This window comes from Notamacropus eugenii, chromosome 2 (assembly GCF_028372415.1).
Source record: "Notamacropus eugenii isolate mMacEug1 chromosome 2, mMacEug1.pri_v2, whole genome shotgun sequence".
NCBI classification, from domain to species: domain Eukaryota; kingdom Metazoa; phylum Chordata; class Mammalia; order Diprotodontia; family Macropodidae; genus Notamacropus; species Notamacropus eugenii.
In genome coordinates, this window is record NC_092873.1 from 349,801,618 (window position 1) to 349,814,871 (window position 13,254).

Here is a 13,254-nt window from a genome sequence, read left to right on the forward strand (position 1 = left end):
CCATCAATGTTGCAGCTTCTTCATAACTACAAGGCCCAGAGTAGTGTCCCTAGAGTCTTTAAATCCTCTGTTGTTTTCCACCCTGGTCCTACAGGCCACCTCCCTCCATACAAAGGGGCCCTTCACTTGACTGGGGAAATATCTCTCTCCAGTGGCTCAAATGGGGCTTTGTTTTCTATTCTAGGTTGGCTGGTGTGGATTCTGGAGCTATTTGCCTCTTTCCTCTTCAAGTTCTTTGGATTCTGTGCATTGCATCAGCCCCTCCCACTCAGGTTTTTGGAGTTCAGAAAGGCCCTCTGGCTCCCTTTCCATCTCCTTTCTTCCTCAAGAGAAATTGGGAATGGTTATTCAAATTACCCTGGGCTGATCAGCCCATCAATTGGAGAATGGCTGATGATTGTGATGGAATGCTATTGCACTATAAGAAATGGGAAAGGCTACAAGAAAATGGGGAATGACTGAACAAGTGGTGGTATATTATTGTGATGGAATACTATTATGCTATAAGAAATGAAGAGTAGGATGATTTCAGAAAAACCTGGGAAGACTTATATGAACTGATGCAAAGTGAAGTGAACAGAACCATTGTACACAGTAACAGCAATATGGTAATGATGATCAACTGTGAAAGACTTGGCTCTTCTGATCAAGACAATGAACCAAGACAATTCCAAAAGACCTGTGATAAAAAAAAAAAAAAGCTATCCACCTCCAGAGAGAGAACTCATGAACAGTGCAAATTGAAGCACATTTCTTTAACTTAATTTTTCTTATGGTTGTATATATGTTCTTTTGCAACATGGTTCATAAAGAAATGTTTTGCTTGACTTCATATAATTGACATATTATTTGCCTTCTCAAGGGGTGGTAGAGGGGTGAGAGGAAGGATGACAAAATTTGGAACTCAAAATTTTAAAAAATAAATGTTAAATCTTTTACATGTAATTGGGAAATATTTAATGAAATATATGTATATGTTGTATAAAATATTTATATGTGCATATATATATATATATATATATATATATATATATATATATATATATATATAACTTACCCTTTGTTGTGTCTTAGACAATTTCAGAAGGGACAGAAGGGAAAATAAAAGAAGATGGAGTTAGAAGCTCATGGCATCTGTTCTCAGCACAAATGTCCATGGTTGAAAAGGGAAATCCCTCACTCAAGTCTTTCCTAAAATGTGGCACTTGGTACTGAATACAATATCCAGGTGTAGTATTTCCAGTAGCATTATCACTTTCTTCATTCCAGACACTAGTCCTCTTGGTAAAATCTAAGACTGCATAAGAATTTTGTGGTTGACATATTGCTCCATCTTAGGTAGCTAGATGGCACCGTAACTAGAACGCTGGAACTGGACTCAGGTGGACCTGAGTTCCAATGTGACCTCAGTCACTTACTGGTTTTATAAACTTGGACAAGTCACTTAAGCTCTGCCAGCCTCAGTTCCCTCATCTGTAAAATGGAGATAATGATAGCACCTAATTCCCAGGGTTGTTGTTGGGATAAGATGACTCAACAACAAATCTAAAAAGTGCTTTGCAAACATTATGATGCTATAAAATGCTTTGTTGTCATTGTTTAGTCATTTCAATCTTGTCTGACTCTTTGTGACCTCATTTGAGGTTTTCTTGGCAGAGACACTAGAGTGCTTTGCCATTTCCTTGTCCAGCTCATTTTCTAGATGAGGAAACTGAGGCAAACAAGGTTAAGTGAGTTGCCCAGAGTCACACAGCTAAATAAATATCTGAGGCTGGATTTGAACTCAGATCTTCCTGACTCCAAACCCAGCACTCTATCAACTGATTATTATACTTAAAACAAAATAAAATAATGCCCGGATCTTTTTTATATGAACTTTCCTAGCTGACTTTTGAAATTCAGTGTAAGATTCTTTATTTATTTCTACCAAGTTTAACCTTATTAAGATTTTTTCTCCATCTCCCTTTTTTTCCACATGGTAAGATCTTTTTAGATCTTTTTCTTTGTCTTTGAACATTCTAGATATTCTTCCCAACTTTGTGCCATCTACATTTACACAAATCATTTCCCATTTCTGAAAAACACTCCCCCCTCATCTCCATGTCTTAGAATACTTCTTTTCCTTCAAGCTTTTGCTCAAGTTCTACCCCACCTCCTGTCCCACAATTGTCAGTATTCTCTCCTTCCTCAAATTATGTGGCTTTATGCTTATCTGTGTACAAAGTATACAGGTCTACCTTGGAGATATGACCATAGCAAAAAAGCAAAAAAAGCAATAAACCAAGTCACATGAATGTTTTGGCTTCCAGTGTATATAAAAAGTTATGCTTATATCACACTATAGTCTATGAAATATGCAATAGTGTTATAGCTTTAAAAAATTATGTATATACCTTAATGAAAAAATACTTTATTGCTAAGAAATGCTAAGCAGCATCTGAGCTGTCAGCAAATCACAATATTTTTACTGGAGAAGGGTCTTGGCTTGATGTAGATGGTGGCTGACTGATCAAGGTGGTAGTTGCTAAAGACTGGGGGTAGCTGTGGCAATTTCTTAAAATAAGACAAGCAAGTTGTAGCATTGATTGACTCTTCCTTTCACTTGAACACTTAGAGGCCATTGTAGGGTTATTAACTGGCCTAATTTCAATAGTTTTGTGTCTCAGGGAATAGGAAGGCCTGAGAAGAGGAAGAGAGATGGAATGGCGGGTTGGTGGAGCAATTAGAACATGTACAACATTTATTGATTAAGTTCATCATCTTACATGGACACAGTCCGTGGCTCCCCAAAACAACCACAATATTAACATTGAAGATCGATGATCACTGATCACCATAACTGATATAATAATAATGAAAAATTAGAAATGTTACAACAATTATCAAGATGTGACACATTCATGTGATGAGCACATGCTATTGGAAAAATGGCGCTATTAGACTTGTTTGTCAGAGTCAACACAAACTTTCAATTAACAAATAACAGCAAGAAACACAACTCAGTATCTACCAAGGACAATAAAGTAGAGCACAATTAAAGTAGATATATGCCTGTATCTTCCCCATAGAACGTAAGCTCCTAAGGGCAAGAATCGTTGCTTTTTTGTCTTTATATCCAACACCTGGCCCATTGCTTTGCCCATAGTAGGTGGGAATGTGTGTGGAACTGAATCAGCAAATTTGATAAACATGACTCTTATGACTTCATCTTTGTGTTTTCTCATCTATAAAAGGAGGGCATTGGACTTAGAAGGGCTTCTCATTCCTTCATAACTCCAGATCTACACTCCAGTGATGCTCAGTGAATGACAGAAGTATTCAGCAGCAAAGAGCCAGGTATAGATCTCTATGGTCAAATTCGAACTCAGTAAAATGAGTCTTCCTGACTCCAGGCCCAGGGCTCTATTCACTTCGCCAACTAGCTACCCCAACTACTGGTGTAAGGTCTCACTAATAAACAAAAACTTGTAGGAAAATCAGAAAGCAATCTGACAGAAATTAGCTTTAGATCGACATTTCTCACCATATACAAAGATCCAAATGGATACATGAGAACCACACTGAGGATCACACAATATTTAACAGCCATGATTATAATGGAGTGGAGTGTAGGAAATACAATGTTCTAAAAGGTAAAAGATACAGAATTAAAAGAATAACTTATCCAACAAAATTGAGTATAATCTATAAGGGGGAAATGAATCTTTAATGAAATAGAGAACTTGTAAGCATTCCTGATGAAAAGACCAGAGATGCTACAAATTTTGAAATATGTAGAACTCAAGAGGAAAATAAAAAGGTAAATACAAGTAATTGGAAAGGACTTTATAAGGATTAACTGTTGACATTATAAGGAGGGAAGAATGATACAAGTGTTCTTTCAGAATCCTAATGTTACCAGGGTCATAGAAGGAATCAAGTAGAACAGAGAGCCAACAGGGAGGTTTGCATGTTTTGATGATCTTGAAAAAAAAAAGGAAAGGGAGGCAGAAAGAGAGGAAGTTTGGGAAAATAGTCTCATTAATGCATAACACACTGTTAGTAGAGCTGTGAATTGCTATAGCCCTTCTGGTAATCAATCTGAAACTATGCCCATTTCTAAAGGGTGCAAAACTCTTGACCCAGCAATACCATTATTAGGTCTATAGCCCAAAAGGTCAAGGACCTACATGTACTGAAATATTTGTAGTAGCTCTTTTTGTGATGGCAAAGAACTAGAAACTAGAGGGATGCCCACCAATGGGGGAATGAAATATAACATCTGAACAAAATATAGCATTTTGTAATAATGGAATGCTATCGTACCAGGAGAAATGATGAAAGGGACAGTCTCAAAGAAATCTGGAAACTGATTGTGCAACAAATCCACAATTATATGATAACAACACTGCAAAAATGAATGACTTTAAAAGATTTAAGAACTCTGATTAATTCAATGACCAACCATGATTCCAGAGAACTGATGGTGAACTCTCTACCACCTGACAGAGAACTGATAGGCTAAATATGTGGAACACAGTACATGTTTTTTGACATGGTCATTGAAGGAATTTGTTTTGCTTGATGGTGCATATTTATTTCACGATTTTGTTTTCTTTCTTTTCACCTTAGGGTGAAGAGGGTGGCAGAAGGAAGAGAAAATACATTCTTATATTTTGAAAAAAAATAAAATAAAATTTAATTTTAAAAAAAACCTCTCACCTCCACGCTGCTCTTCCAGTAAAGGCTTGGGGCCAACTTCCACAATTGCCTTCAACTCCTGAACTTCGATTCTTTAACTCAGGAAGATCTGAGTTTAAGTCACTTGGACAATCACCAACTCAGGAATTTCTTTTGCTTGACTATTCACATTTGTTATAAGGGTTTGGGTTTTTTCCCCCAATGGAGGGGAGGTGAAAATCAACTTTTATTTCACTGAAAAATAAAATTTAATTAACTTCTTTAAACAGAACTCTTCCTTTTAGAAGCAGTTAAGTATTACAGTGGATAGAGTGCTGGACCTGAAGTATAAAGTTTATGTTTAAAGATTTTCATTTGTTTAAAAGGAACAATAGTAAGGTCAACACTGGCATATCCTTTAAGAAGTACCTTTCCCCAAGCCAGTAACCATTCTTTAACTGCTCCTTCTAAGCATTCCCCCTTCAGATTTAGAAAAAAAAAATAGCAAAATTCATCTGGAGAACCAAATGTCGAGAATCTCAAGGGAAATAATGGAAAGAAGTGCAAAGCAAGAGGGCTTAGCATTACTCAATCACAAACTAATCTATAAAGCAATAATCATTTGATACTGGTTAAAAAGCAGGTAACTAGTGGATGGAGCACTGGGCCCAGAGTCAGCAAGACCTGAATTCAAATGTGATCTCAGACACTTAGTTGTGTGACCCTGGGCAAGTCATTTAACCCTGTTTGCCTCTGTTTCCTCAACTGTAAAGTGAACTGGAGAAGGAAAAGGCAAACCATTCCAATATCTTTGCCAAGAAAATCCCAAATGCAGTCACAAAGAATTGGACATGACTGAAATGATTGAACAGCAACAAAAGTAGATTATTTGATCATCAGTAGAGCAGATTAGACACATAGCATACAGAAGCAAAAGAACATGGTGTTCAGAAAACCCAAAGGCCTCAGTGACAGGGGCAAGGACTCACTCTTCCAAAAAAACTACTGGGAAAACTGTAAAGCTGTCCAGAAGAAATCAGAGTCAAAACAACATTTCCTACCATATACTATTGTATATTAGAGGAACAAAGGAAAAGATTCCTTTCACATCTATGGATTAGAAAGAATTCATGACCAAACAGGAGATAGAGAGGGTCTCGGAAGATAAAATGGACAGTTTTGTTTACATAAAATTGAAATCTTCTGCACATACACTTGCAAAAAAAATCAATACAGTTAAAATTTGAAGGGAAGCATCTGGGAGAAAAAATCTTTACAACAAATTTGTCCAATAAATGTCTAATATCTGAGATATGTAGGAACTGATTCATATAAATAAGAATAAAAATCATTTCCCAATAGATGAGTGATCAAAGATAAATGATACCAGCTCCTTGATAAGTAAGTACTTATCTTGCTTATCATTTCTTCAGAAGACTCCACCATGCTGCTCATTTCACTTCCAGCTCAACCACTCCCTGCCAGCTATCTCCCTTCCTCATATCTTTCAAGTCACATTAGATTTTGACTTCTCTTGTTAGAATGTAAGCTTCTTGAGAATAGGGATGGGTTTATTTTCTTGTAATGGTATCTCATATTTGGTACAGTGTCTGTCACATAATAAATATTTAATAAATATTTTATCTTTCATCTAGGTATATCTATTTAAAAATATGAATAGGCAGTTTTCAAAAAAAAAAAACAAGCTATCAATAGCCACATTATTTAAAAGCTCCAAATCTTGAAGAAAAGAGAAATGCAAATTGAACACTTATTGGATTGGTAAAGAAGAAAAAAATGGATAATTACAACTGTTGGATGATAAACATATAAATGCACTATTGGTGGAGATGTAAATTGATTTGGATAAGAATTTGGAACTATATCCCAAAAGTAGTTAAACTGCTTACATACCTTATGACCTGGCAATACTACTACTAGGCAGATGCCCAAAGAAACCACAGAAAGAGGGAAAGGAGCCATACATACAAAAATATTTACAGTGGTGTTTCTTGTTGTAGCAAAGAATTGAAAACCGAGGGTTGGTCCATCAACTGAATAATAGCTGCAGAAGTCATGGTATATGAGAGAACCAAATCAAATTTCTAAGAACACAGATCACTCCCCAATTGATAAATGGTCAAAGGATATGAACAGAAAGTTTTCAGATGAAGAAATCAAAGCTATCCATGGTCATGTGAAAAAATGCTCTAAATCGCTATTGATTAGAGACAAGCAAATTAAAACAATTTTGAGGTACCTAATTACACCTATTAATTTAGCTAAAATGACAGAAAGAAAAAATTAACAATCCTGGAAGGGATGGGGGAAGTTTGAGACACTAATGCATTATTGGTGAAGTTGTGAACTGATCCAACTATTTTGGAAAGCAATTCAGAACTATGCCCAAAGGGCTATAAAACTGTGCTTACTCTTTTACCCAGCCATACCACTACTAGATCTGTATCTCTGAGATTTTTTTTTTTAAAGGGAAGAGGAAGGACCGATTTATACAAAAATATTTATAGTAGCTCTTTTTGTGGTGGCAGAGATGTTGTGGTTGCTTGTCCTTCATTCTTGAAGAGAACCTTGACAATAAGGAGGTGATGCCATGACTTCGAAGTGAATTGGATTTAAGTGAGGAAGGAGCATGCAAAGTCACCAGCCTCACTTTCTTCTCCAGAGCCATGGAAATTGAAGGGACATCTATCAATTGGGGAATGGCTGAACAAGTTGTAGTATATGATAGTGATGAAATACTATTGTGCTATAAGAAATGATGAGCAGAATTCTTTCAGAAAAACCTGGAAAGACTTACATGAACTGATGCAAAGTGAAGTGAGCAGAACCAGGAGAACATCATACATAGTAACAGCAATACTGTATGATGATTAACTGTGAATGACTTAGTTATTCTCAACAACACAATGATCCAAGATAATTCCAAAGGAATCATGATGAAAATGCTATTCATCTCCAGAGAAAGAATTGATGGAGTCTGAATGCAGATCAAAGCTTACTTTTTTTAACTTTATTTATCTCGGGGTTTTTTTTGGGGGGGGATGGGCTCTGTATTTTCCTTCACAACCTGAATAATATGGAAATATTTTACATAAGTGGACATGTATAACCTATACCAAATTGCTTGCTTTCTCAAGGTTGTAGGGGGTGGAAGGTAAGAGGGAGGAAGAGAATTTGGAACTCAAAATTTTTTAAATGTTAAAAATTTTTATCATAATTAGAAAACAATTTTAAGAAATTATGTTATAGGAATATGAAGGAATAATAATGTGCAATTAAAAATTACAGAAGGAATGGATTCAGAAAAATCTCGGAAGACTTATAAGAAAATATTCAGAGTTAAGTGAGAAAGAAAAGAAATACAACTTTTATACAATAACAACTTCACAAAGAAAAACAATTTCAAAAGATTTAAGGACTCTGATCAGTGCAATAACCAGCCACAATTTCAGAGGACTGGCAATGAAATATGCCTCCCACCACCTTACAGGGAGGTAGAAAAGTAGAGACCTTGGGGTACAGCTGAAGATAGACATTTTCAGACATGATCAATATGTGAATTTATTTTGACTGTTTATTTATTTATGACTGCAACAAGGTTTTTTGTTATTTGTTTTTCTAAAGGCTTTAGTAAAGAGGAAGACTAGTAATAATGATGCCAAAACAAGACCAAAAGAAAGAAGTTACTATAGCATTTTTAAAAAACATAGAAGAGAAGTGGGGTTCAAAAGCAGATATAGACAAGTAGGATAGTTTTGAAAATGACATATTGACTTTATTGTTTTTTAAAGCAAGCAATTCATATAAAATCTTTCCCTGTTCTTCTGGGCGTACAGAAATGCTCATATTTGTTCTTGTTGGTCAGGCTCAGAATAAAAGAAAATTTGTTTAAAGGTAGTTTAGGTCATTGAAAAGTTAAGTGAACCCCCCAACTGGTATGGGTTAGAAACAGGATGTAAACTCATGTCCTTCTGATTCTATTTATTATGCCAGGCTGCCTCACTTTTGAGTGAGTGCCATTTCTTCATTTTTTAAAGGTGTTTCTCTCTCTCTCTCTCTCTCTCTCTCTCTCTCTCTCTCTCTCTCTCTCTCTTCCTTCCTTCCTTTCTTATTCCCCTTTCAATCTGGTCAAAGATAAACCCAAGAGAAACTTCTCTTGCTTGAATTTAATAAGAAACCAATTCCTCATTAATAAAAAAGTCTAAGTCTCTTAGTCTCAGGGAATCCAGATTCCTCTCTGAACTTGAATCAATTTCCCTTAGAAACTAATTAGACCTTTGATTCCAGTGACAACTGAGGACTCAAGAACTAGACTTTGTCTCCATGACGCTGATTAGACCATGATAAGGTTTTTCATTCAGGTGGGACCAGTGACTTTAGCCCAGGATAATGCAATATCATTTCTTAAAAATTCCTAAAAGACAGAGACCTTAGTGGGAATACTTCCACAACAGTCTCTTCACAAATCTGGCTCTTGATGTTCCAGTCAAACCTGCACTTCTAGTCTTGTTTCTTCCATGTTACTCTTCTATGAATTCTGTGTTTGAGACAAACTGGACTACTAGTCATTTCCCAAACTCAACATGCCTCTGCCTGACTCCCTACAGGATGTATTCCACTTTTAAAATGTATCCCCACCCCACTCCATCACTACCTTTAGCTTCTTTCTGGAGGCCTCACTCAGGGACCACCTAACTTTATCTGTAGAACCAGAGAACCAGAGGAAAGGACCTCACAGGCCCTTTGATCATCTCATATCTGAAGAACAGTCCTTATTTTTTAAACTACAGAGCACTGAGTAATCAGTTGCCACCAATGAGGAGAGTCCTAGTCACACTTAATTTTAATTTGTAATTTATTCAGTTGGTATGCCCTCTGCATCATAATAGAGGGTCTTTGAGAATTGCTGTGGCCAGTCTGGTGATAGAAGTTAGACTGGTACTCTGAAAAGAAGACATGTGGGTCATTATCAGGCCTATTCCTCCTACCGGGTGTTATAATCACTCCACCTCACATTTGGTGAGTGAGGAATTTTAATGGTCTTTCTCCTCAGCACCAGACAGAATAATGATCAAGTAATACAAGGAGAAACTACAGTAAATTATTTTTTTCACCTTTGAAATGCCCAGAAAGTCATTCAGAAGAACACAGACTATAGGAAAGCGGTTGCCAGTAAAATAAACGCTAGCTCAGGCAAAAAAGTTGGTAATCTTTTTAGCTTGACCACAAACAGGCCCAAGATGTGTGTAGCCTTCAGGTCTTGGTGTTTAGAATGAACCATAAGAAAATACCAGGGGGGATTATAAGGAAGGAATGAGAGACAGACAGAGAGAGAAAGAGAAAGAGACAGATCAAGGTGGGGGGGGGGGGGAGGGAATGAAGGAAGGAAGGGAGGGAGGAAAGAAGGGAGGGAGGGAGAAAAGGAAGAGAAAGGCCTTCAAATACCTGGGAAGCAACAGTGATCAGTGTGATGCTATAGTGCTCAGCCCAGGTCAACCCAGGTGCTCTGGGGCTTTGAGCTCCCTAGCACTTAGTCCTGAGAAAATAAAGGAGGCCCTGAAGATCCATCACCCTGCACTTCCAAGAATCAGAAGGTTCTAACCCTAGGAGATAGAGATTGACACAGGAGCCCAACTAACTGAGGAGGAGGCCAAGCTAAGCACCTTACTCCAAAAAAGCAAAGCAAGATGCAGAATTCAGGTGTAATGTTAATGGGATTTATGTTCGTGGGAGTTAAAGATCTTCCCCTCCCATTAATAGGCCTCATGGAGCCCATTGTGGGAGAAACTTGTTGAAAGGAAAAGTTTGCTTACTTGAAGGCTTTCACACTTTTTGTTAATTAGGTGAAGCAGGAGAGTTGTGATGACTCCTGGCTCTAAAAAGTACATACATACATACATACATACATACATACATACATACATACATATATATATACATACACATACATATATCCTAAGGTGAGGTTTTGCTTTGAGGTTTATATTTTGGAAGGTGCCAGGTGAAACTTTGGGTATCCATTAAGGAGCGCCCCCCCTTTGAAAACCCAGATGTTGCTGCTTCTCTCTCTAGTAACTATGTATGTATGCAATGGTCAGACAGTTGGATCTATCTGTTGATCTGTGATGTAGGTATCCCTCATAGTCAGACAGTTAGAAGTCCTGCCTATTGGTCTTTATTTCTCTGCTTATATTTCCTCTGTTGGTGAATGTAATTAAAGAAGATTGTTGACCCCTCAAAAGTTGCTTTCTTTTTAGAAAAGCAGATCTAAGAACCTGTGCTAGCAGGCCATCTTGGATGTTATCAAGGTGCTTGCTGCTACACCAGGCCTTGGCAGAAAGTCCAAGTTCAAGAACCAAAGCTGAAAACATGAGCAAATGACCAAGAGATACTAATTAGTATTAAAAAATTAGGTTAGACCCAAAGAGGTTTACAAATCTAGCCTAGGAAAGCAATTCCATAACAACCGCAAGCAGAAACTCAAAGGAAAAAATGAATTTTCCACAAAGACACCATGAATATCTACAAGAAATTTTTAAAAAATTAAATCACTGGAGGAAAGAATTGGAAGGAGAATTAATAGATTAAGACAGAAAGTAGCAAACTTACTCCCTGAAAACTAGAATGGACCAAAAGTCAATGTCTCCAAAAGACAACAAGAAATATTAGAACAAAATAAAAACATTGAAAAAATTGAGAAAAATGTAAGCTGATATAAAAAAAATCTGACTTGAAAAAGAAGTCAAAGAGAGAGAATTGTCATGTCGTTGGACTCCCTGAAAACCATTATTTTTTTTCGTAGGCTAGACACAATATTTTAAGAAACTATAAATGAAATAAATAAACGAACAAATAAATGAATGAATAAATGAATGAAAACTGCCCAGATTTATTGAAAGAACAAAGGAAGAAAGAAGAAAATCTACTAATCACCTCCTGGAAAAAAAAAATATCAAAAGGATAAATCCCAGGAGTTTCATAGCCAAAATCCAGAGCCTCTATATCAAAGGAAAAATATTGCCAGCATCCAAAAAGAAACATTTTGAATACTAAAGAACCACAAACAGGATCACACAAGACCTGGTAGCTTTCATAATATATGGAAGATGTTGGAACATGATATTCCAAAAGGAAAAAAAAAATGGGACTTATAACCAAGAATAATTTACCCTGCAAAGCTGAATATAATCCTATGGAGAGGGAAAAGGTGGAAGGATTTTTTTTCTCTCATGTTTCAAGTATCTCTGATGAAAAGATTAGAGCCAAGTAGAAATTTCGAAATATCAGCATGAGTCCAGAAAAACCTAGAAAACTAAATTTAGTTCAGCAAATGGAAGGAGTTGTATAATGATACAGTACTGAAGCTCCAATAGGAGAAGACATTTACCTTCAGAACCTCAATGTCTTCAGAGTATTATATAGCAGGAATTAAATTAGAAAAAGAAGGGCCTGATGGTAGATTGATTCTGTTCTAAAGGTTTTAAGAAGGAAAAGAGTAAAATAAAAGGAAATATACTAGTGTAGAAAGGAGGAAGAAAGGGGTGGAATTTTATATTCCTTATAATTGTTACACATTTAAAGAGCACACAAACATGGAGCGAGAGGGATGGGCATCAGCTACACCTTACTTTTATTTGAAACAAAGGTGGGTTGAACACACAATACAATTTAATGTAGAAATACATTAAACTCAATAGGGAAACAAGGGTGGGGGAGGGTGGTGTATAATTTGAGGTTAAGGGGAAGGATAATAGCTGGGAGAGAACAGTTACAAACAAAACAAATTTCCTGATCCTAAGACAGTATGGGAGGGATGTAACGGGGTGGGGGGGGGGGGGGCGGTTGGGGGGGGGGGGGGAGAAAAGCAAAGAGCTGCTAGAATCAAAGGGTGTGTTCAGCAACTGGGGAATGCCTAAATTCTTATTACTCTGTAAAAAAAAAATTACAGAAAAGCAAGATTTCAGAGAAATCTGGACAGCACAGACTAATGTAGAAACAAGACAATGATTTGTACAAGAACAATAATATTACAAAGGAAAACAATTTTGAAAGGCAGGAACTCTGATCAAAGCAATGACCAACCATATCTCTTAGAGGACCTGTGAGAAAGCATGTTACCCATCTCCTGACAGAGGTAATGGACTAAAGGTGCTGAGGCATACATTTTTGGATGCGGTCACTATGTGAATTCATTTTGCTTGACTATGTTTGTTCATTAAGGAGTTGTTTTTATCTCTGTGTGTATTTTTAATTGGGATTAGGGATGGAACTCTATGGGGGCAATAAAGCTTAATAAAAGTGATTCTTTTAAAAAAGAGAGCCATTGAAACTTTTTCTAAAAATTTGCAGAAAAGAAGGAAGTTTATCAGAAAGCATAGACAAGCCGGTTTTGAAATTAGCATGTGAAATTTATTATGTACTTTTAGAAACAGTATAAAATGGAGATTCATGGTTTCATAAACAAGATCTTTTTTTTTTATTTTGTTACGTGTATGGAAACTCACTTTTTTTGCCATTTAAGTTGAGGAAAATTAAAACAAAAAATTGATTTTCAAAAATCTACATATTTTGCTA